This window comes from Hippoglossus stenolepis, chromosome 14 (genome assembly GCF_022539355.2).
Source record: "Hippoglossus stenolepis isolate QCI-W04-F060 chromosome 14, HSTE1.2, whole genome shotgun sequence".
Lineage (NCBI taxonomy): Eukaryota > Metazoa > Chordata > Actinopteri > Pleuronectiformes > Pleuronectidae > Hippoglossus > Hippoglossus stenolepis.
The window spans coordinates 19,071,477-19,094,378 of NC_061496.1; the positions used below are offsets into that span (position 1 = coordinate 19,071,477).

The following is a 22,902-nucleotide window of genomic DNA, read 5'->3' on the forward strand; positions in this document are numbered from 1 at the left end:
GTCACACACACCACTGACTGTCAATAATGATGAGCCAGCAAAGAGAGGCAGAGGGAGAGATGAGGTGGTGATTGCCGTTACTGTGTGTGAGTCGATAATGGAGGATATATGCCATGTGCCATTATGCATCTTACTGTGTGCCCATAACCCATATGCTAATTAATGCTGATTTATGCCTCATTATGTTGATTTATAGCAGGGCTACAGGAGGGCTGTTGACGGACTGTAGGAATAAAAAGACCTGGCTCTATTTAAAAATATGATACCACTGTTTTCAGGACAGTTCAGTAAAGCTTTGTATCATTCATTTAAAAATAATTTTACTTACTTACTATGATGATGAATAATACAAATGTGTTCCCGCACCATTAAATAACCAACCTGGGGTTTTTGCATGATTTAGTCATTTAACTGCAAACCATATACTTAATATTAGTGCTGGCCTTTTTCTAATGCATAACTTTGATTTCCTTTCATAAAATATCAAGGCTGTTGAAACAAAGAAAATGTGGTCATTTCTTTCTCTAAGAAGTTACTGTGTGCTGGGATGCTCTCTGCCACAGTATCTTTTAGGACACTTGCATTAAAGGCTCCAATGTTAGAAATGTAAATGTTGTACTAATAAGAGCTTAAAATCTGTGTTAAAGTTTTCTTAAAGTATAATCGCAACAAGCTTTAATTGCTCTGTAAGGTACGGTCATCCCCATACAACAAATGTGGTCCAATGATCACTGTACCTTTTAGCTCAGTTTTGGTCCCCACCACCCTGTGAGTTAAAAACATGGTGATAACATTGAGACTGAACCAACCACCAGTAAAACGACACAAACAGCTGAAAGGTGTTAAAAAGTCCATAATACTGAGGGAAACTGCCAAGGTGGGATGTAATCTGTCATGTGTTCATCTCATTGAGCCCTTCACATTAAAGATAATCATTTCATCTATTGTTAACAGAACATTTTTAATTAGAGCAGCTTTAAAAACAGTTTTAATGACTATATTGCATGTAACAGTGATGGTGTTCATTGTTCCAAACTGCATGTCAAAAAATTGAAAATGAAAGGAGAATATTGTAAACATACTTTTTATGAAGCATTACTGAGAATTATATGAAAGTTAAGGGGTCTAAAATATGCAAAATCATTTGTATAGCTTTGAATTCACCAAGAACCGGTGTTCATTTTCCCTCCTGTTGAAAAACGGATTATACACCTGAATTCCAGGAAATGCATACATACAAACATTAAATCTAGTTATAGAAAAATAGTGTAGGAGCTTAGTATAGGAGTTTAGTTATAGGAGCTCTTATTGTGGCGACACTTGTGCAAATGAGATCTGATATTGATATTCTGAAAGACGACCGTAAAATTGCAAGTCTCGTTGTGTTACTGTCAGGATTTATGGCTCAAGAGATGCAGCTCCTGGCCCTGTGGACCGTGACAGACACATTGACAACTGGCTTTTTCACAATACTGTCCTCTTTAAGGTTTATTGTAACAGTCAGTACTTCCAGTCAGCGATTCAAGGCTCTGCGAGCTCATGAACGATGAGCGGGTCCCACTGATTTTTGTGTGAGATGGGTTGGGTGACGCAGAACCTTTCAAACTGTAGAGTATTGTAAATGCTGCAGTGGTGCAGAAGAATGAAACAGACTCAGGATATTTTGTCCCCAGGAGAGCGAGGGGTCTCCGGTGTCAGTGCTGACGGGGCTGCAGACGCTCAGCAGCTCCTGCTTTGGTTTGTAATATAACCAGGCCGCAGGATGCAGTGTTTGATCATCACTTTGTCTCCCTGACCACAGCTGCTGTTTGAAACTGCTCAAACAGCGGAGGGGCATCAGTTACCACCGTGCCAGAACTACTTTACAAACATCCTTTTGTTTGATTGTCGAACATCTTACAAGATGAACTCTGATAAGATTAATCAACTCTGACCACAAAAAAGCTAAAATAATCCCCGAGTTTCTTTTCCATCGACGCATGGATTGGTGGAGACGAAACACGACAGAGAATATTGAAGTTATTTATGCACAGGGTGTGATTTTCTTTGATCGCACCTTCTGTCTGTCAGCCAACAAGACAGAAGGGGGAGAGCTGCCTGTAGAAACACAGCCAGGAGGTGGATTCCACAGTAATGCCCTTGGAAAGGTGCGAGTTGCTGCCACGAGAACAGATTAGTTGGCTTTCTGACTAAATATGCCAAAACATCAAATTTCAATCAGCTGTAACGTTAGTGGAAGATGGTTAAATATAATCTTGTTTGACCGAGACAATTTCAACTCTTTGTCTGTTGGAGCTTTCGAATACATCGTGTGGCCAATGTGAAATTTTGGATGTGGTAGTTCCAGTTGTAGTTTCAGACCATATGTCCCCTTATAAATGCAGATATGTTTTTCGGACTTTGAGTCATGAATAGTACGCTTTTTTTTTATGCAGCTGGCAAAAGCAAACAGAAGAGACAAAAATAGAATTGGAACAACACCAAAGGTCCGAGAGTTGATGAACATGGTGCTGACCTGTGTTATTATGTTCATGTTTGTACAGTTGGTCCATGAACCCTTTATAAACACACAAGTATATATTGAAACTAGCTTTCGTAGGAAAGTATTAGATATTTTGTCCACTTTTTAAAACTTTTGCATCCTGCCTGAGAACATCATTAAACCTCAAGCCAAATCGTCTGTGCTCCCTGCCTCTGCACCAGGTCAGTGCGGAGTCCTCTGATTGGTCATCTTTTTATCATAGCCCAAGCAAAGCCCAGCTTACAGACCTTTGTCTCCTCCCCCCTCAGCTTCATTCATTATATATCACCTGCCCCCACCTGCACAGCTTCATTACTCCCTCATTTACAGCTTCTCTGGTCGGCAGTGCTTAACACTCCTCCCCGTTCTGCTGTCTCAAACACAAGCATCAGCGACTCTTTGTCTGCCTCCTCGCCTTTTTTCTATCCTTTCTTTCTTTTTACGCCCCCTTCTCAGTTTTACCATCAGGTAATTTAACTCTGCTTGCAGGCAGTCATTCTCTGTGATGGTGAATGACTCTGTGCAGTTTGTTGATTGTGTTTTAGTGCTCGTCTCAGTCGTTTCCGGGTCAGTGAGCCGCAGCGGCACCAGCAGTGACCACTTCATTTATCGCTATCGTCTGGTCAGTCGTTTATACTTGCCTAAAACTTTGGTGTACGGACAAATACACGTTTGAAACTAATGATGTACTCATAAGTTTCCGCTGCACTTTTAGCCCATTTACACTGGACATTCAAATCCATGTTAGGTGTTCAGATTGCAATTTGCTAATTTTTGACCACATGAAACTACAAGTGTAAATGCACCAAAGGATCAGTTGTATTTTCAGTCCACACACAACAACTACATAAATAACAAACACCGTTCCAAACCAGTGAGGGTAACAGCACTAGCAGCCATTAGTCGGTAAACACACAAAGCAGTCCACTCCTCAGTCCTCACGTTATTCAAGACGAAACCAATTGAAAAGCAAGTAAACACAATAGCACAGTTTCATGGATGGCTACCGGCCTCTTGTATTCCTCTGTCAGTTGTTTGTTCTTTTCGTGGATCTGTGAAAATGAGAGGCAGATGTGAGCTGGAGAAAGGACTCAGATCTCAATGTGGCCAATAGAGACACATACAGTATTGACACCAGGTGTGAATGTAATAAGATTAAAAGAGATCTAGATACAATCTGATTTCAAATCCCATTGAGTTTGTGTGTTTAGTTATTCAATTGCAAACATTATCATGTTTTGGTTTGGACTATTCTGTATTTAATCTTTTTAATGCTAGTCTTCTACCGATCTTTGGTTTACTTTGATCTTGCTGTTTAATGTTTCTAATTGTAATAATCCTGTCGTTTTATGAGTTACACTTGGACTGAAAACCATTATTACTGTTATGATGGCAGTGCGTGTAGACTGTACACTTGCTTACTCACAGTTGAGGGATGAAATCCACTGCCTGAAGTCAGAGCTCTGTAAAAAGTACAAGCTGCTTGACAGCTTTGTCTCTGTCTCTGCTACCCGGGCATATTATAATTTGTACATGCAGTCTTCCCCTCTTGCTGTCGCAGTCACCTGATCATCCTCCTTCCTGATGTCCCCAATGGTCATGGGTTCTGGGCCATGCACGCTCCAGTGAGAAGAGTGTTTGTGAAAGAAGAGATATAAAACTACATTGAAATTACAAATATAAAGCTGTATCTATATCAGAACTTCAAATTAATTACAGAGGAAGTGTAAAATATGGTATCTTTAATGCCACTTTGGGCTTTATGATTGTTATGCCTTCAGAGCTGAGTCTTTGTACAAACAGCCCCTGTCTCAGATGAGGAAGCAGGAGTAAACTTTATTCTAAAATCCTCCCAGGGACAAACACATTTCTCTTCCCTGCCTAATTATTCCGCTGGGTTTCAGGGGTGGCTGGACAGTGTTTTAATAAGCCAGTTCTCCAGGGATTAATTTCTCTCATGCTTTGCCTAATTAAGATATTAACAAAATGTAATAAGCCTTAGCCAGAGGATGCTTCCAAGGAGCGCATTGTTTTTAGCTCCAGCTACCACATTAAAAATGTATTTAATCTAAGTATAATGTAGTGGCTGCAGAAGATAAACACATTTACCCCGAGCTATAAAGGCGAGGGATCAATATAAGCTTTTTTTTTGGTCACTTGTTTGTAGTTTGATTGTAGTTTGGTCATTCTGGAAAGTGGAGGAGAAGAAAAGCACAAGAAAGAAGTGGAGAGTAAACTTCACTGTCATGTCAACCATCACCATTATCAAAAGGTGTGGATCCTTCTGATGAGGACAAGACTCAGGGTTTGTGGTGTTGGAGTCCATTTGGTGCAAAAGCCTCTGTAGAGTGTGTAACTATTCTTTAATGCCAAGGAAAGTCTCAAGCACTGTTTTTAACTGTATGAAGCTCAACTAATGGTCTCTTTTCCAACTAAGCTTTGAATAAACTGCAGACTGAACAAAATGCAGCATTACAAGTTCTGACTATGGCCAGAGAAAGAGAATACAGTGAGAATACACTAGTTTAAAACCCCTTTTATTTGCAATTATTATCATTATATACTTTAAAATACTGCTCTTTTTTTAATTCACTCAGCGGACTGGCACCTGAATAATACAAATGCTTAAGTCTTGGTTTAGATGGTTATTTGGGCCTGGACCCATTCCGGCGTGTCCATATAGGCGATCTAGTCAATTGCCTAAAGTGACACTTTGGCAAGGTGTTTGATGCACACATGAAACTTTTGTATAGGAGAGATTTGCACTGGTATTATTTAGTTTGAGGAGCTGAAATTGGATTATTTGAAAATATGCCGCCATGACTCATGATATGGATCTGCAAAATGCCTGCATATTAAGCACACTAGTGTTGCACCAGATCCCACTAGTGATCTAGTGCACTAGCACCTTATGGCATATTAGCGTTTGTGTGTTGTTGCTCGCCACACTCTAACCAAAAGTAAGCATATGTTTCTGTGCTGTGTGTCAGGTTTTTGATACGTTAAGGCAGTGGTTGCCAAATGCTGTGCTGCGAGGTATGTCAAGGTGTGCCGTGAGATTGTGAGAGAGGTTTACAATATTATCATTTCAATACTACTATACTACTACAGGGCTCCAGAGTGGGACCATTTAAATCTGTGAATTGCGACTAAAAACGTTTCCTTTGTCGCACCGTTGTGCCAAACATTTATCTGGTGTGTCTCTGTATCTGATGGAGTCATGTCGCTTCCCCATCTCATCTCCTCTGCGGAGTTTACACTCACACACAGGCCCCTGGCTGGCCCCGCCCCCACTCATTCACACACGGGAAGCAGAGATGAGAAGGTGAACAAGGCGCGAAATGTCCAACAGTGGCGACAAAAAGTGTGAATACAGAGTTTCCACTTCAGACCAACGCTGTAACATTATTAGTGCCACAGCTTCAGGATCAGAGCAGAAACAGCGGTTGGTTTGTACCACGTCAGAGTCTCTTTCTGAGTGTCCTCCCTCCACACTCCTGCTGACCTGTGCTCACTTCACATTTTAACAATAAACACAGACGCTCATCCCAAGTTATTAGCACCTGAACAGTCCTGAAGTTGATTGTGTTTGTTTGATCGCTCCACAGTTTATGAGACATGTATTCAAACACATTGAAAATGTGACGAGCGGACACACACACAACATTGATTATTATGAAGGGCCTACCTTAGAGGGATAGTTCACCCAATAATGAAAATTCACTCATCTACTCACCACTATGCAATCCACCATTTACTTCAATTGTATTTGCTGTTTACCCCCGAAACTCCAAAAGAGTTTTGCGGACTCTAACAGTTCACCCGCCCCTCCATCGGCATAGCGGTGAGTAGATAATGAGTGACTTTTTATTTTTAGGTGAACTTGCAGTTTACATCTTTCGTTTTCTGAGATTTCTTTCTTATCGAGGCAAAGTTATTGTACACTGAAATTCCTTTAACTAAATCAATATTTGAACAAATCAAATGGAATCAAACCCAGCCCAAACCCAACGCATATGGAAACTGTCAAGAAAATGTATAATAGGTATATTACTGCGGTGCCAAAAGGGGCAGTGAAAAACTTTGGGTGCCCCAAAATGATGTGCTGGTGCATCTAAATGAAAAGGGTAAGGCGCACAAGTGCCGCCAATGATTCAAGAGCCCTGCTACAAAACGTTATGAAAAACTTTTTAATTCAATAATCAATACATAGGTAAATTCTTTTCCATAAAAAATCATAAAAAATAAAACATTGCAACCCTAATTTTCGCCTTTGGCGCAGTTGAGCTGTCAGATGATGGCAATTACTACTGTGTGACTTCGGTGTGCCTTAGGCAGAAAAGGTTTGAAAACCACTGCATTAAGGTACAGTATATAATGCACAGGCTGGTCTTCTTAAAGAGAAAAAGTTGTGTGTGTCTATCCATCAAAAAACTTATTTGAGTAAAGGAATATTCAATGTTTCCAGTTGGTTCTAGAGATGACAAAGTTCTTTGTATAAAGTGCATTTCTATATGAACAATATAGTTTTGTTCTGGTATGCAACTAATTTTTTGGGGCGGCTTATGAATCCATGTGGGATCGGCACTTATACAACTAGAATGCCACTCAGTAGAGGTTATACTTCTGCCAAGGCCCAACAGTCCCGTTATGAAACCACATTTATAATCGCTAGATCCGGATTAAAATTTGGATCTGCAACAAATTGCACACACTCAAAGAAACCAATCAAGATCCATGAACATTTTTGAAAAACACCCTATCTCGCAATGTTAAAGAAAGTTTTACAAAAAAGCCCGGCTCGGTACCAAAATTGAATGAGTTCTTGTTTGGGTCACCCCTAATCTGAATTTAATGGAAATTGTTTTTGTGTAATCATGCTAACTAATAAACAAACAAACACAGTCAAAGACAACAGAGGCGAATCTTTAACGATTGTGTTTGTCTTATGTTTACTCATAATATATGATTTTCAAAGTGTCCTTAATGGAAAATGGTATAATTTCCTAATTGTGGTGGGTGAGACAAACAAACAAAAAACTTTTTAAGCAAAGATGTAGACTTACGCTTCACTGTGCAACTTTCAACAGTGGCTTGATTTATTCATTGTAGATTAGAATCTTCAGTCTTCCATGCGCTGGAAACAATTAATGAACCAACATAAATAAATCAATTGGTAACATGAAAATGAATTAAGTTTGTTCAATTAAAATTAGCAAGTTATATCAACACAAGTGTGGACTTTAATTTGAAAAAACGAATTTGTTATTTTTTTGCCATTTTTTAAAAAGTTGGTAAATATTTTTCTTTTATCAGTGTGTTTATGTGAACGCTCCATAGATTCACTGTTTCAGCACCACGGACAGCTCCGCTGGTCTTCAGAGGCTCCAAACTTTCCTTCTATTGTGTTTTCTTCATTAAAACATCCTCTCTTATGTTATAAAACGATACTGCTGGCATTTGGAGAAAAAAAGACTTCTGCCTATAGATTCATTTTTTTGTTAAACCAACAAAATAATTAATGCAAGTGACCCGAGCTGTACAACTCTGCTGAACAAAGCGTTAATCTTCCTGCATGCAGCATGAACGTCTCATGGGGGATCGTTATTCTTTCTATGCAACAAAGCGGTGGGTCGCTCACACTGTCTATGAACGTTATAGCAACACCCCTTTTAAATGACTGCAGGCATCGCAATCCAACTGTGCTTTTAACAAGGACCATAACAATGATCTTTATGTTCTGCCATCACGCTATAAAGTCTAAGAAATACCTAGGAGGCATGTGCGCCTTATTGCTGTTGTGGTCAAATTCCCTCAGTCAGGTGAAACGTGTTGAATCACCGTTTTCTGCTTAAAGCCATGTCGGCTAAATCCCAGGAAATATGTGCTAATCTAATTTGATAGCCTAAGCCATCCCCATTGCATGTAGATCTGCAGGTCGAGGTCAGTGCCGAGCTGCCAAACAAGGTAATTCCATCCCTGCGGTTATTAATTACAGCGCTCAGACAAAGGCAGGGACAGGATTATAGGGCCTGGAGTATAGGACAGAGATGCCAAATCATGTCTGTCTATAACCAAACCCTCCCTCCATCCCTGCATCCCTCCCTCACTGGCTGACTAATGGCTCATTTATCACACTGAACAAACAATAACACGTCAGTGGGGTATCACTCACAAGCAGGAGCTTCCATTCAATGCAGTTTTAAATAAAAAAAGAAACAAATACTTTTGGCGTGAGATTGTGCCAGACGCATGAACTTCTCTCTTCTTTGCGTCACAACCATGACCAGATGCAGCCCTCTCAACTCACGAAACGCGCACGCACACGCACGCACATAACCCCCCTCCTCCTCCGCCATCCCTCTCTCTCTCTCTCTCTCTCTCTCTCTCTCTCTCTCTCTCTCTCTCTCTCTCTCCCTCTCCTGCTATTTGAATCGAGAGCCTGCAGAGCGCTCTTTTGTTCAGTAGCGCTCAGCTGCTGGAGAGGTGAGCACCACTCCGGCGGCCTCTCCTCCACTTCATCGCGGCTGCAGCCTCGGCTCCGAGACAGAGAGACAGAGAGAGACCCACTGTCTCTGAACACGACCCAGTCCTTCACACGTCGGCCTGCCCCCTCTCCGCTGCGTTTTTCTTCACGCACACTCGCGGAGCTGCTTTTTACGCGTGGTTGGATGGTTTTCGGTTCCCCCGTCTGCGGCGCTGTACACCACCTGCACCGCTCCTGGCTCAGGCTGCAGCATCGCTCCACATTCCTGTGAACCGGACCTCACTCAGTCCGAAAGGTGAAGGCGAGTTGTTTGCACGTGTTTTCTTTTGGCATTCCTCTGCGGGAAAAGCCTTTTAAAGTCAAATAGTTGTAATTTTTACTCCCAAACACGTGGAAAAAGGTGTTTGACAGATTTTGTTGGCTACGGTCAGTGATAATTTGGGGATGAGGATGTCAGCATTGTTCTAATGACAGAGATATGTGGCTTTGATTTGAACATTATTCATTGATTAAAAGCCTTTAGACTGATCTTATTAATGCTTATGTGGCAGATTTGAATGTGTCAGATATTTATTTCAGTTTTATAAAATACTTTTTAAAATTGTCATATTTTCTTTTTCGATCCTTGTCACTAAGTCCACGCTACAACCTGGAAATGAGGTTATTTTTCTTTTAGAAATCTTGACCGGTTTTACCATACTGTGGTGATTTTTATCATTTTTCTGCCGTATAGTCCAACTCTGCTGTAATACATGTAGCACAGAACATTTCCTCCTTTGTTTTATCCATGAGAAGCTATTTACAGTAGCACTACCACAAATGTCTTCATGTCAACCTTATTTAAAGAAATACAGTAAGTTACTGTGAATTGCATTTTGCATCATGCATTATTCTCATAATGCCATTCAAGATAAGATGAAACTTTATTGATCCACACAATGGGGAAAATTCAGTTGTTACAGCAGCAGGCACGTCAGAATGAGGTAGACAAGCGAATAAAAAATATAAAAGGCAATAGAATAAAAAAAAGAATTAAATAAAAGTTTGAGTATGTACATTATATTCACCTTTGTATGAAATGTTATAAGGAAAGTGCAGTGGCACAGGATGATTGTACATTGCGGTATCTAACCGTATTTGAGGTATTTAAATGTATATATATACAGCACAGGTTAACAGTGTATCCGGTCTGTCCACCTCTGGCCACTGCTCTTGCCCCTGTAAGGCTGCAGGTGAGGCAGATATAGGGAGAGAGGGAGTCTGGTGAAAGCCAATAGGCAGCGGCGCCCCCGGCTGTCAGCGCTGTCAGCAAACCAAAGCGGGGAGACCCGAGACATTATCTGTGGATGGCACTCACACACGCTATTGTTTCTGGTGGAGGGTGAACTTTGCTGTTACAAGGCAGCACCTCAAGTCTACAAGCTGATCAAAAGTGAAGCAGGTCCGTGCACTGTGGCGGGCTGCCACAGTCATTTACTGCAACATGGCTGCTATATACCTTTCAGGGCAGGATGTTGTTGGCAGTGGAAGAAAATGAAAGTAAAACAAAATTGGGCTTATTTTGTCTTCATTGTGGGTGTATGGCTGTGTGTCAGGTGGAGAATGGCAGCGGGAGTGGGAGCAGAGTTGCTCATGACCCCTTGGGAAATTAAGCAGAGATTCAACCAAGCAGTTTGTGAAACGGTTACTTGTCTCTCTCTCTCTCCTGCTCTGGCTCTGTTAGCCTCTTAGTCTGTCGTTATTTTCAGCGTGTCTCTCTTGTTTGCACATACAAAGGCACAACACACAGTCGCTCAGACAGTTTACCTTCAGTGTCCACAAGCAGTCCCTGGCAGCATTGACTCTGCACTTCTTTTCATTGATATTGTGTCCATCCCTAATGCCCGTCATCACACATGTGTGCTTCTGTATTTGGCCTTAACACTGGCAAACTGATTCTTTCTGTCCTGGGTCATAGTTGGTACCTGCAGACAGGCTGGCTGATTAATGCATGGATGGAGCTACTGTTTCCCAGCTGATGTAGAAGAGTCTCCCAGCTTAATATTCATTCTCTGCCTGACCTAAGATCAAATGTTCACTTCTCATTGGTTGAGCAGCTGTGTGCTTGCCATTTTGTACATGATACATGTTGGCTCCTGTGTGTGTCTGTTGGCTGCTTGTGCTGCCCGCTCCTGAACTGTGTCGGTGAAGTATCGTCATCCTCAGCTCCAGCTGCACTAATAGGACCTGGCTCCACATTAAACTGCTCTTTTAGTCCTTCTGCTGCCTTTCACTTCTTCTTTCCGCCTCTTGCGCTGTCTTGCATATTGTATCAGGTGTCTGTTTTTGTCTCCCGGTCCTCCTCTTGTCGCCTCGCTCTGTTTGGACTCCTTCCCTCTTGCACCGGATCACTGGCTCCACTGTTAACGGCATTGTTCTCAGAAGAAGTGTTTCCTTCTCTGGCATTGCCAGTTCACTGCCCACATTTTTTCCCATTTTCTGTCTGATGAGGCATTACAGTAGATGAACAATATTCCTTTAGAGAGAGGTCTATCACGTCTTAGTGGCTCCACTCCAATTGTGGTCAGGAGCAAAACGCAGCTCAAAAATGTTGTCATCACACCTCAGGAGTATTGGAGAAAATGAAAGAAAGCAGAGGGGCGAGAGAGAGAGAGAGAGAGAGGGTGTGAAGGTGCTAACAGACTGGGAGAATTTTCACAGCATTATCTGCTCTTTGCATGAGGATGTCTTGTCACATATTTCAATAATGTGTCTTTTCTGCCTGGCTGCGCTCAGCTTAGCGCAGACACTTGTAGCCGAGGACGTGAATGGGCGAGAATTCAATTTTGCACTTGAGTAGTGTCCAAGCAAGTGAATGGGGAAACTGAATTTTTTTACAGAGATTTTGCAAATGTCGAACATTAATATTCCTACATTGAACCCTTCTGCCATTCTTAAAACAAACAAAGCAGCCCTTGGCACTGGAAGAAACGAGGCAGATCAGCAAAGCGACTGCACAGAGGATCTCTGAGCTTAAGTTTGGCTGTTTGACTGTTGAAGGCCTCCAGCTATAGTTGGAAGAAAAGTTGGCTGATAATTTTACAGTAGAAAAAAAAAAATTCAATATAATGTTTTTATGTTATTGCTGAAGGTTGAAAGCTATTGGCCCACTGCATATGTTGCACGTGGCTATATGGTGTTTGGCAGTGGTGTGAGAAGGGGTGGGAGGGATGCTGTCGGTCTCCTGCAGAGAGAGACTAATTTACAGACTTAGAAACCCTGATCCAATTAAGCAGTGGAAAGCCTCACAGCAGCCTATACACATATTCAATTCTGTTTGTGTAAATGATGGAGGACAGTGTGCCTTCTCTTGTCAGATTAACGTCACTTTGTGTGTGGCAGTGGAGCACCTATGCTCGCCCATATGACCATAAATCATAATTTAGGCTGTGATCCATTTGGCACCTCCATTCCCTCCGTCGCAGGGTCGTTTCATCGGCTTAATGAAGGCTGTACCTCTGCTCGCTGGCGGACGTCAATCCACTTGATTGACAGCCCTGCATCCTTTCAATCCCCCAACTTGACACCACGGCGCAGATGGAGTCGAGCCTAAGTGGGCCGTTGTTAGCTTCGCCTCGGCTAGTAATATAATAGTTTGGCATTGGCCGCTATTGAGCTCGCCACCGCAACAGAGAGCCAAGCAAATGAGCAGCACGGTTGGGCCAACGTGGTCAGTGGCAGAGCAAACAAAGCCTAGAGGTACAGAGCCAGAAAAAAAGGTAGTTTACACACAATCCCTCCAGACGCAGCTCATGAATATTCATCAAAGACCCCCGTCCCCCTCCTCTTCACCCAGTCCTCTTCGTCCTCCAACCCTGCGCTGCACCCCTCTCCCACCAAATGTATTATTCAAAGAAAGCATTTTCCCTATTAAATACTATAAATAATTAATGACATCTGGTAACAGTTTTTGTCAGCCGAATTAATGACAGGGGCACAGTCAAGTGTCTTCCAGTGATTGTAGGAGGGGGTGTCGGAGGGTGAATTTCCTCACGGCTACCTCTCCTCTCCTGGCCTTTTCTTTGTCTCAGCACCAGTTGAGTGCGATGCCTCCTTTGTTGAAGTCAGGTAGCGTGTCAGTACATGTGAATGAGATTGTGGCTTTATTACTCACTCGCTAAAACACCCTGGAGGGGAAAGCAAATACTAGATAGCTGTTTATTTTGCTATTATGCCAGTGTTGTCCTGTGTGAGTTAATCCTCAGGAAAAGAAAAGCTCCCTGTGGGCTCTTTATGTGGTTTCAGCACCGGACAGCTCCTGAAGCGTCGTCTGTTTTGTCTACCTCCTCGTTTTTCTTTCGTGGTTAACAAAAACTCGACAGTCCCATCTTCGCCAGACAAAGTGAATGACTACGAGGTGCATCACTGAAGGATACTAAGTAATGTAATGTTGGCATCAGCGCTGTACAGGATGCATGTGTCAGACTCTGATGAGCTGGTAAACAGAGACTGCTCAAGAGGCCTACAGATGGCCATTGTGTTCCACTCTTGTGTGCTGCCATTCCCAAAGGAGAAGTGAATTTTGTCCCTTGTGTGCAAGTGTTGGATTTTAATTTGTAAAGGTAGAGGAGCCCCCCGGATCTGATTGTGTATTTCCAGTCAGGAAGGTTGTGAATATAGCTCGAGAAAAGCGAGACACAAGTGGGTGGAAGAAGGGAAACGTTAGAGAGACAGATTTCTGTCTGTCTTCCTCTACCTCACCCTGTCTGTGGTCCACACAGCGGGGATATTTATGAAGCCGGTCACCAGTGTGATGCCTATAAAGCTGTCCTTGCTAATCAGAGATGCATCTCTGGGGTTGCTCAGACAACTCAAAGGGATTCATGGGAGAGAAGAGGAAAGTAGTATAATTAATTTTATTCAGATCCTTTGCGCCAAAGTTGGGCTGATCCATGCTTGCTGACTTCCTGACTTTTATCCTCCTCGTTAGCTTTGTTGGCTTGTGCGTGACAGTATTTGACCGTCATTATGTGCACAGTGCCTTAGTCTATAGTTTCTGTAAAATATTTCAGCGTCAAAAGGTTTGTTGTTAGTGTATTTTGTCGTTTTGAGAAAAAAACCCAGCTCTGCTTTTTATTCCATACACCAACCAGAAAAAACAGGTTCCTCTAATCCTCCTGTCTGGCTCCCTGTGGGCGCTGAACTATAATTCTTTTTTTTTTTTAATGCTTTTTTTGTTATGCTAATATGGAAATACTTCCCTTTTGATATTTTCCCGCATCACTCAGTTTTTTTTAATCATGCAGCTTTATACAAAGTAAGACAGACGCATACCTACAGACAGAGACAATCAAACACAATGACACTGCTAACTTGTGCTCATTTACCAACTTAGTTTAGCTTAGCATACTTGGCGCTAAACACAAAGTACAGCTGAGGCTAATGCAAATGTTATTTTGCTTGTGTTTGGTCACAAAGTTGTGGACATAATGTAATGTTGACCTGCTGGTGGTGAAAGTCAAGGGGTCCCCAAAGTTACTTGTATCAATCCTGAGGGGAACAATAATGTGTGTTTCAACTTTCATTACAATCCATACAACAGTTGTCAAGACATCTTACACAAAACCACAGATTTCAGTCGTGAGGGTCTGTGCACTGTGAAATTGAATTCTGTGGTAATCTTTGTTGTAGATAATTTGTTATGAGTGCAAAAACCCAATTGAAGCTCGCATTATCAATCCAATACTTACTAGTAAAAAATAAAAAAGGCCCAACTCTTGGTGTTTGAGTTAAGCGAAGGTGTCCTCACAGTTAGGCTTCCTCCACTCGTCTCTATGGAACTTCGTACAAAATTTCACATGGCTGTAGCACAGAATCTCACAAATGCTTTTGTTTGTGTCTTGACCAAAGTGATGGATCGACTGAACGTCATCACCATCAATAGAGTCATTAACTTGTCTAAGAGCAACAAAGTATGGCATTCACCGGCAGCCATTCAAAAGGCTGTCAGCAAAGATTCAGACAAATGAGAGACAGATAAAGACACAGACAGACAGAGAAACAGAAGAGTGACAGAGTGATATCTAACAATCCATCCAACTTATCATTGCTATAATTGCTCAGTGTGTCTAATATCACCCCCTCAGGCTCTTTACAATGAGCAGAAGTAAAATTATAGTATCTTATCCTATTAGAATTTGATTCCTTGATTTCACCTCAGCTCCCCTGCAGCACCTCAGGATGTAGAATAAAAAGTGGAGACACTATCAAATTGATTAAATGTGGAATTTCTAAGCATCACAGTCCTGCCAGTTCTTTCTCAAGTTGTTCTGCAGTCCGTAGAAGATTGCCATCGCTGCACAGAGTGGTGGATGAGGGGTGGATGAGGGGTGGGGGGGCTAGCAGATGTGTTTGTGTGAGCAGGTCATAGCTTGAAAGTTTTGTTTCAGGCCTTTGTTTAATGTGGGATTTAACCAACATTTTGGGGAAGGAGTGCATTTAGTGTTTCTTAAATTGTTCAAAGGAAAACTTTTCCAAATCAGGTGAAAAAAAAATCATTAACCTTGGTGGTCAAAAGTACAACAGAATACAGAGGTTACTTTCTTTGGTTGCAGATTTTGTTACGCACTAGGCTGTTAAACAATTAGCCTTTTGTGGCTTCCTGCTGCTGAAGCTCTGCACACAAATCCCTCTGTGGTGGTTTGAGTAGCTTTTAATTTCCGTTCTGCTAAATTCAAAAATCAACTCTTAGGGTGGTTAACAGTTCAGTGTTTGTAAATAACTGTCATACTGCAGAATTAATGTAGATGAAAATAGAGCATGCGAAATGCAGAAAATGGGGAGATGTTGCTGCAGTCAAACAAATATTAGTCGGGCAAAGAATCATTTATATGAGAGAGTTCTTGCTCAAACATCCCTTGTTTTCCCTTGACCCTTTCAACTACTAAATTGAGAAATCTCTCTCTCTGTCCTTTGATTTTCTCAACACCGCCTATGCAGGTGTATAACTCGAGGAAGTGCAGTATCAGTCAAGGATTTCTGAATCTCTTTCGAGAAAATCTAAATGGTACAGACGTAAAAATATTCTATATCAGAACAAAGCAACCAACCAACAGTCAGAGCTGTGTCTCAATCCAGGGGCGGCATCCTTCAGAGGATGCATTTGAAGGATTGCACCACAGCGGGGTAACCTCCTTTTATTTCCAAGAAATGAAGGTTCCAGCTGCTGGATTCTTTTCGCCCCAACCTATCCCAGGTCCTGTGCTTAAGTATCATGTTTCAATTTGAACTGAACAGCTAATGGCACACACATTAAAAAAACACCAAAGCCCGTTAGAACTTTCTCATTGTTTCTTACTTCCGCTCTGTTGCTCGACTGTTTCATTATGATTTGGCCTTCACGGTCAACCCAGCCCACGAAGACTACCTCCTTCTCCTCCGAAGGATGCAGCCACTGAATTTAGACGCAGCTACAGTGATATGTTATATATTTATTCTGTCTTTGATTAGGACAGAAGAATTTTGCTCTGTGACATCATAAAGGATGACAATGTCACCTGAAGTGGACATTCTTCATCTGTTCTCAAGAAAGCTGACATGAGTGGAGAGGTGGAGCTCCATTACAAGGGCAGTGCGGCAGCAGGACAATTTACATCGTGCCTGTATTCCAGGGTTTTTATGAGAGGCATAACTGAAATGTGACGGCAATTTCTACGCCATCATCACCCATATTTTGGCCGGGAGTGGCCATGTTCTGCTGTAAAAAAAACAACTAACCACACACACTGCAGCCCAGAAATAACACAGGCCAAGGAATCAAGCCCTACCAACAGGAAGATTTGGAACAGGACTGCAGTGTTCACGATCAACCATGATGAAATACTGTATGTCCCCCTGTGTCCTTTCTCTGTCAACCTCCTTTTTCGCCCCTCAGCTGTAATTAAAGAGATTGTCCGTCTGTCCTGATAATTGCCCTTTGTGCAGAAGGGCTGGAGCCCTCCGGTTTACTCTTTGATAAATTTGGCAACTGCTCCCAGGACTGTTGCTAGGGCACCTCCACTGACTGAGCAAGCCTGTGACTTGGCATGTATGTGCTTCTCGGCGTGCGCATGTGTGATAGAGCAGTTTGTCCAAGAGTGTTGCTGTTCCCAGGAGTCCAGCTCTGTGCTCAGATTGATTGGGGACTGCTGTCGGTGATGGATCTGTCTCTGCCCCAGACTGGTGGCTGAGCTGTTGATCACTGACCACTGTCTGTCACTGTGTAGGGGTTACTCCAGCTGCACTGAGGACTGTGCTTTACTGTGATTGTGTCTGTGCATTCGTGAATAAATAATTGTTTTACTCCGACTCTTCTTATCTCTGTTTACTTGCGCCGTCCAGCCGTCACATTAGTGCTCGTGGGCCTAGCAGAGAGCGGCAGAGAAAACAGAGCAGCGTGTTTGTTGAAGGCATAATTGTAGTAAAATGACTCTCGTCGCTGATGTCCTTTTCTTTGCATTAATGTAAGTGTGGACGTGTGTTCTCATAATGCTTGCTGATTTTGTCGTGCACATGCTCCCAAGAAAAAGGAAAAAAAACCACAAACTCCAAACGCAGAAAAGCAGAAGGATTTCCGAAAGCAGTCAGGGCAGCAGGCACCTCAGGCGTTTGAGGACGAGGCCTAATTGGCCTCATCTTAGTGTGACCTTCGTTGTTTTGACAGAGGGGGGATCAGAGGGAGACACTCCAGAGCTGAGGTTATCCCATCTCTTCGTCCCTCTTCTCCTCTTCACGTCAAACCCCTTGGCTCAGCAGTGGAGAAAGAATGTTCGGGCGGCCATTAGCTGCCTCCCTGAGCTTTTCCAAAAGGGTCAAAGCTGTCTGAAGCTGTGGAGTGGATGTTTTAGCACTCACCTTAGTGTGTTTGTGTTGGTCTGTGTGTATCTTGTGTTTGTCTTGGCTGTGGCAGCCCAAGATGCGCAGGCCGAGAACGGTCCAAATAGCGAGTCAGCTCTCCAGTGCGTGATGTGATTTACTGCTGAGCCATTAGCAGTCAAGCTGTGTGGGCTTCAGGTGTTCTCGGAGGGAGAGGAGAAAGAAATACTCCCCGACGCAGCGCACACAGATTTTAAAAGTTCCCCTGTGATTTATTAGGAAAACATTTTCCCCCGGTCCAACCACCTTCACTTCGCCACCATACAAGCTACAGATGCATTGAGTTTGCACGCACTCATACGCTCAGTGCTGAGGTAGCAGGAGAGCAATTTGGAGTGGATTTAAAGAGGCCAGTGGAGAATCACACTGAATCAATCCTGAAGATTCTCGTTACTGAACTGTGTGTGCAGGAGGATGTACTTGTGTGGGGTGTTGTGGTGCCACAGACATCACCCTCTCTTCGCCTGGTTCCTCCTTCCATGCGTCTCTGAATGCAACTCATCAACGTCACATTTGACCTCTCGCATTTTTGGGCCAAATCCACAATCATGCTTCTTGATTTCTTGATTGCGCTGTTCGTCGTTAATCAGGATCTGAGACAGGACAGCAACAGACAGACGCCAGCGCATCCGCCCACACCGCAGCAATCACAGCAACATTTCTTATCTATCACTAACGGCTTTGATTGGCTACTGTTCCCCTGCAACCACACTACTGTTGCTGCTGCTGCTGCCACGGATGAAGCTGTTCAGGATTAAAAGGATGAAATTAGCATTATAAACAAATTCTCAAGATTGCTATTTGAATGGAAGTGCCATTTATAAATGGCTGTAGGAAGTGGTGTGTTTTTTCTTTCTCTTTCAGATGGATCTTGCTCTTGATCACTCAGCGTTATGTGTCCCCTGACCTGGCTGGTTTTATTTCGGGGCTGAGCTTTGTTTAAACTGCCCACCCGTGAGCCATCGAGCAGCGGTATATGGCCAAGTTGCTAATGCTTTTTTCCCTGCCCGAACCTCAGGCAGCTAATCTTGTCACGGCGACGGATCTGACCAGTGGCTTTCCGGGCCTCCTGTGGCATCTGCTCTTTGCATCGGCCACCAGATAAATGAGGTGTTTGCTTTTCTCTGGCAGAGCGGTAGATTTCAGAAGGTCAGAGAAGGTGGCGTCACGAGGGAAGTGAGCTCCGCTGGTGCAGCTCATCACTCACTTCTTTAAAAAGGAATAGTGGTTCTGAATCTGGTGGCCCATTAACCACAAATCGTGTATGCTTTAGGTTACTGCCATCCATTAGCAACCTGTTCCAATGCTGTACAGTCACACAGGTTGAAAAAATGTTTCTGCAGTTTTTACATCTTTGCACATTTATGGGAAGTCCAACATTTCAGATTTGTATCTGCTACTTTACAAAGGTTTCGAATCCGAAACCAAACAAACATCACTGTCTTTGCAAATCTCATTTTTGGATGATCCGTTTTTCAGGCGTGATTTTCAGATTTCAATCCTTTTTAGCTGCCATTTCCCAAGGTTTTGTTGCAACATCTTATTTGGCCTAAATGCTAAGTAGAGTTCTCAAGACTCGCTGCTGCCATTAATAAATCAACTAAATGTTCACTGTGATTAGATACAAGCGTGTGAAACAGAATTAGATTTTCCACTGACATGAATTAGAAATGGGGCCTCCTAGAACGTTGGGAAATACTAAGATATTCCCATTTTTTCGCCATTTGGATGGTTAAGTCTTTCAACTAGATTTAAGGATCTCAATGTTTTTTGGATTGATTGCGGTGAAATGCGGTTATTTAATAGGGGCCATGCACAACACAACTGTTGAGGCAGAGATCGCTATGTGTGGTTATTTGCATCTGCGGTCCCTGGGCAGGAAAACCTAAAAGCCAATACCAAGCACTGCCAACAGAGCCACTAGCATGGCTGGGGCGTATTGTGTTTTTTCAAACATGGCTAATGAAGGGAAATTCATGGTCTGACAAACCGTAATCATAGTGGAATACATTGTGTGTTTATTGTAAGGAAGCAGGATGTCAGTTTGGATGCACAATGTGACATTTGAAAGCTGTGCAATGGATTTGATGTAGTTAGTCTTTGCAGATATACAGTGTAATCCACAGATTGGGGATTTTCTTGTTGTAATTAACTGTGGGGTTGAGACTTGCACAGAAGTCCTCAGAATGAAAACATTTAAGAATCTGTCATTTCTTTCCTTTTTGAGTATTTTTGCAGACTTGTCTGCATGGCGGTGCCGTGGTTAGTTTTGTTGCCTCACAGCAAGTAGGTTTTTTTTCAGTTCCTTTCTTTGTGGAGTTTACATTTTGTTGTTGTTTTTCCTGGCTTCCTCCCACAGTCCAAAGACATGAAGGTTTGGGGTTAGGAGAGTTGTGAATGTGAGAGTGAATGGTTGCTTGTCTTTGTATGCTGGCACTGTGATTCACCGGCAGCCAGTCCAGAGTGAACCCCGTCTCTCGCTCGATGTCAGCTGGGATATGCTCCAGCCGCCTCCACAGCCCTGAAAGGATAAACGGTACAGAGGCAACAGAGAAACGACAGGGTATGACATGCAACTATGGTCTCCTGCTGGACTCAAACTACCAGATTTATTAATCTATTATACAAAACAACAAAAACCTTTGGGGTGAGAAGATTTTTGTTTTCTTTCGATGGGTCACCCTTGAGTGAAACTATAATTGAATACAATCTGTGCCAACATCCTCAGTCAGCAACTCTCCCTCCGTGTACCGATGTTTAATATTCTTTAACCTGTGCGTGCTACGCCAACCTTCCACTCAGCTACTTTCCCACCGCTCCTCACTCACCTCCCCTCTTCCGTTTCTTTCAATTAAACCTTCCGGCTGATAATTTACTTAACAAATTTCCCTCCCGGCACCGCCCGCCCCCCCGTCTCGTGCCTCCGCTCAGCCACTGCGAGGTATTGAATTAGTGCCAGGTGTTTGTTTTTCCTCTCTCAGTAAACATTGTTTGATGAGTTAAATTAGCTTTGCAGACGCCTCCTCCTTCAGAGAGAGGAGACGTGGCGTGGGAACAACAGTGTAACTGAAGGGCTCTGGTACAAATAACTGAGTAAATAAATAAATAAATAAACAACGACACACTGCTTGAGCACCAAGGCTTCGGATTCGTTCTCGGAGTTCACGGCCAGGCTCTCAGCTTTGATTAGCTTTTTAATGTGGAAAATAACAAAGCCCACTTAGTCTTTTGGAGTCAACATGCTTCAGTGCCCTTTGTGACTTTCCTCATTCTGTGGCCTGTCTGGAGCTGTCTTTTCTTTTTTCTTCCTCAGGTAATGTTTAAATCCCCCAGCGTCTGGATGTAGCCAGTGGTCTGCAGCTAGCTTCCACTGTGACTCATTATCTTGCAGCAGTCCGGGCTCTCGTGTTCGTTGTAATTAATTATACAATCCCTACATAAATATTGAGCGCGTAAGGAGCTCATACCATTAACATGGCGACTGTGCGCTTCTGATCTTCTGACTCACTGCTTCTTGTTTCTTTGTTTGAGCCTCTCTCACACCCAGAGGGAGTCATTTCACACAAAGCTGTGGCATAATATTAACAAGATATTGCACACGAAAGCTTTTATTTCTTACAAACATCTAATACATATATGTAAGACAAAAAAAGGAAGTTGTAAAATATCAATAAAGTATCAAACATCTCTGTCTCCTTCCCGTGCTTTTCAAAAAGATCTAAAAGTCTTTTTCACCTCTTTCCACTGTCTGTGTCTGACAGAAGAGTTTAGTTTTTTGCCCCACACAGCAGCAACAGTGATAGCAGGTATTCATCTGTGGTCTTGTAGCTGTCAGAGTGGATGAGGGGGAACAAATTTTTGAGGTAGAAAAATGTCCAGTTCATATCTGGACTATCGTTTTAATATTCTGAAATGAAATTTTAAAGATAAAAAGATGTTGCCTGACAAGTTGTATCGAGGGAGTTTGGTAAAAGTTAAATGAAATTAAATCCAGAGAGAGAGAGAGAGAGAGCGGTGTGCCGGTCCGGGCAGCAGTCCAAATTCACTTTATGTGTATTATATTAAAGGTTAAATGAATAAGTTCAACTTTTTGAGAAATGAACTTTCTTGTTAAGAGTTAGGGAATGACAAGAGGGTCAATCCTGCTGTCTGTCGGCTAAATATGAAGCTACGAGCAGCAGCTGGTCAACTCCAGCTCCTCTTAAGGCTCCATTTCCCCAGTCGTGAAATCACTGTTCCAACTTCAGTGCGTTTGTGCTTTGAAGTCGGAAAGTGGAAACAACACTGTAAATAAAATGAGTTGGATTTATGTGTTAAGAACATTTAGACAACACTTTGACCCCTTCCCAGTATTTGCATGACAATGCAGAGCAAAGAAAAAGGATCAGGTGCGACAGGCATGTAAATCATTTAAAACATATCTACGTTAATCATAAAAATGTCTTTACTGGCTAAGAAGTCTTGTGTTTGGAGCTTGTGAACTGGACATGCAGTTTTCAAGTGAAAAAATGTGACAATTTCACATTAAAAGCTACAATTTGAAGCTGATTGTAAAATTACGTGAGTTTGATTATAAGTGATGACGTCAGCAACTTGGCAACTCACATCCCCAAATCTTTGCCGACTCTACGCCGACTTTCCGAGTTGTTGTTTTGACGAGATGCCATGAATTTTTGGATTATTCTGAATGATGATCAGACTAAAGTTGTGGATATATATACGTAATACTGAACATATCAAGACAGCAGGTAAACATGAAGAAGTTTCGGTTCACATCAACCAATCAGGAGGAAAGATCTGCTCTGTGCCACTGAAGTTGCTGAGAGTTTACACAGTTTAATGGACAGACTTTGGAGTTGAATCCACTTCTCATCTATTTCTTAGCATGAAATCAATTACTCCTTCATTGTGTTGCACGGTCCTGTCTATACAGCACTTCCTTAATTTCCACTCCTGTCTCTCACATTATAACACTGTCATTGCTCTGTCTCTTCCTCTGTCA

At 42.5% G+C, this 22,902-nt stretch overlaps 1 protein-coding gene across 1 annotated transcript in view; it reads left to right on the plus strand.

Annotated features, from left to right (window-relative positions):
* The first annotated feature begins 8,986 nt into the window (after positions 1-8,986).
* The window catches only part of ncanb (neurocan b), a 153,554-nt gene continuing 139,638 nt past the window's right edge, over positions 8,987-22,902 (plus strand). Inside the window, exon 1 of the mRNA XM_047343242.1 lies at positions 8,987-9,303. The gene's annotated coding sequence lies outside the window, so the exon portion shown is untranslated. The remainder of the gene's footprint in view (positions 9,304-22,902) is intronic.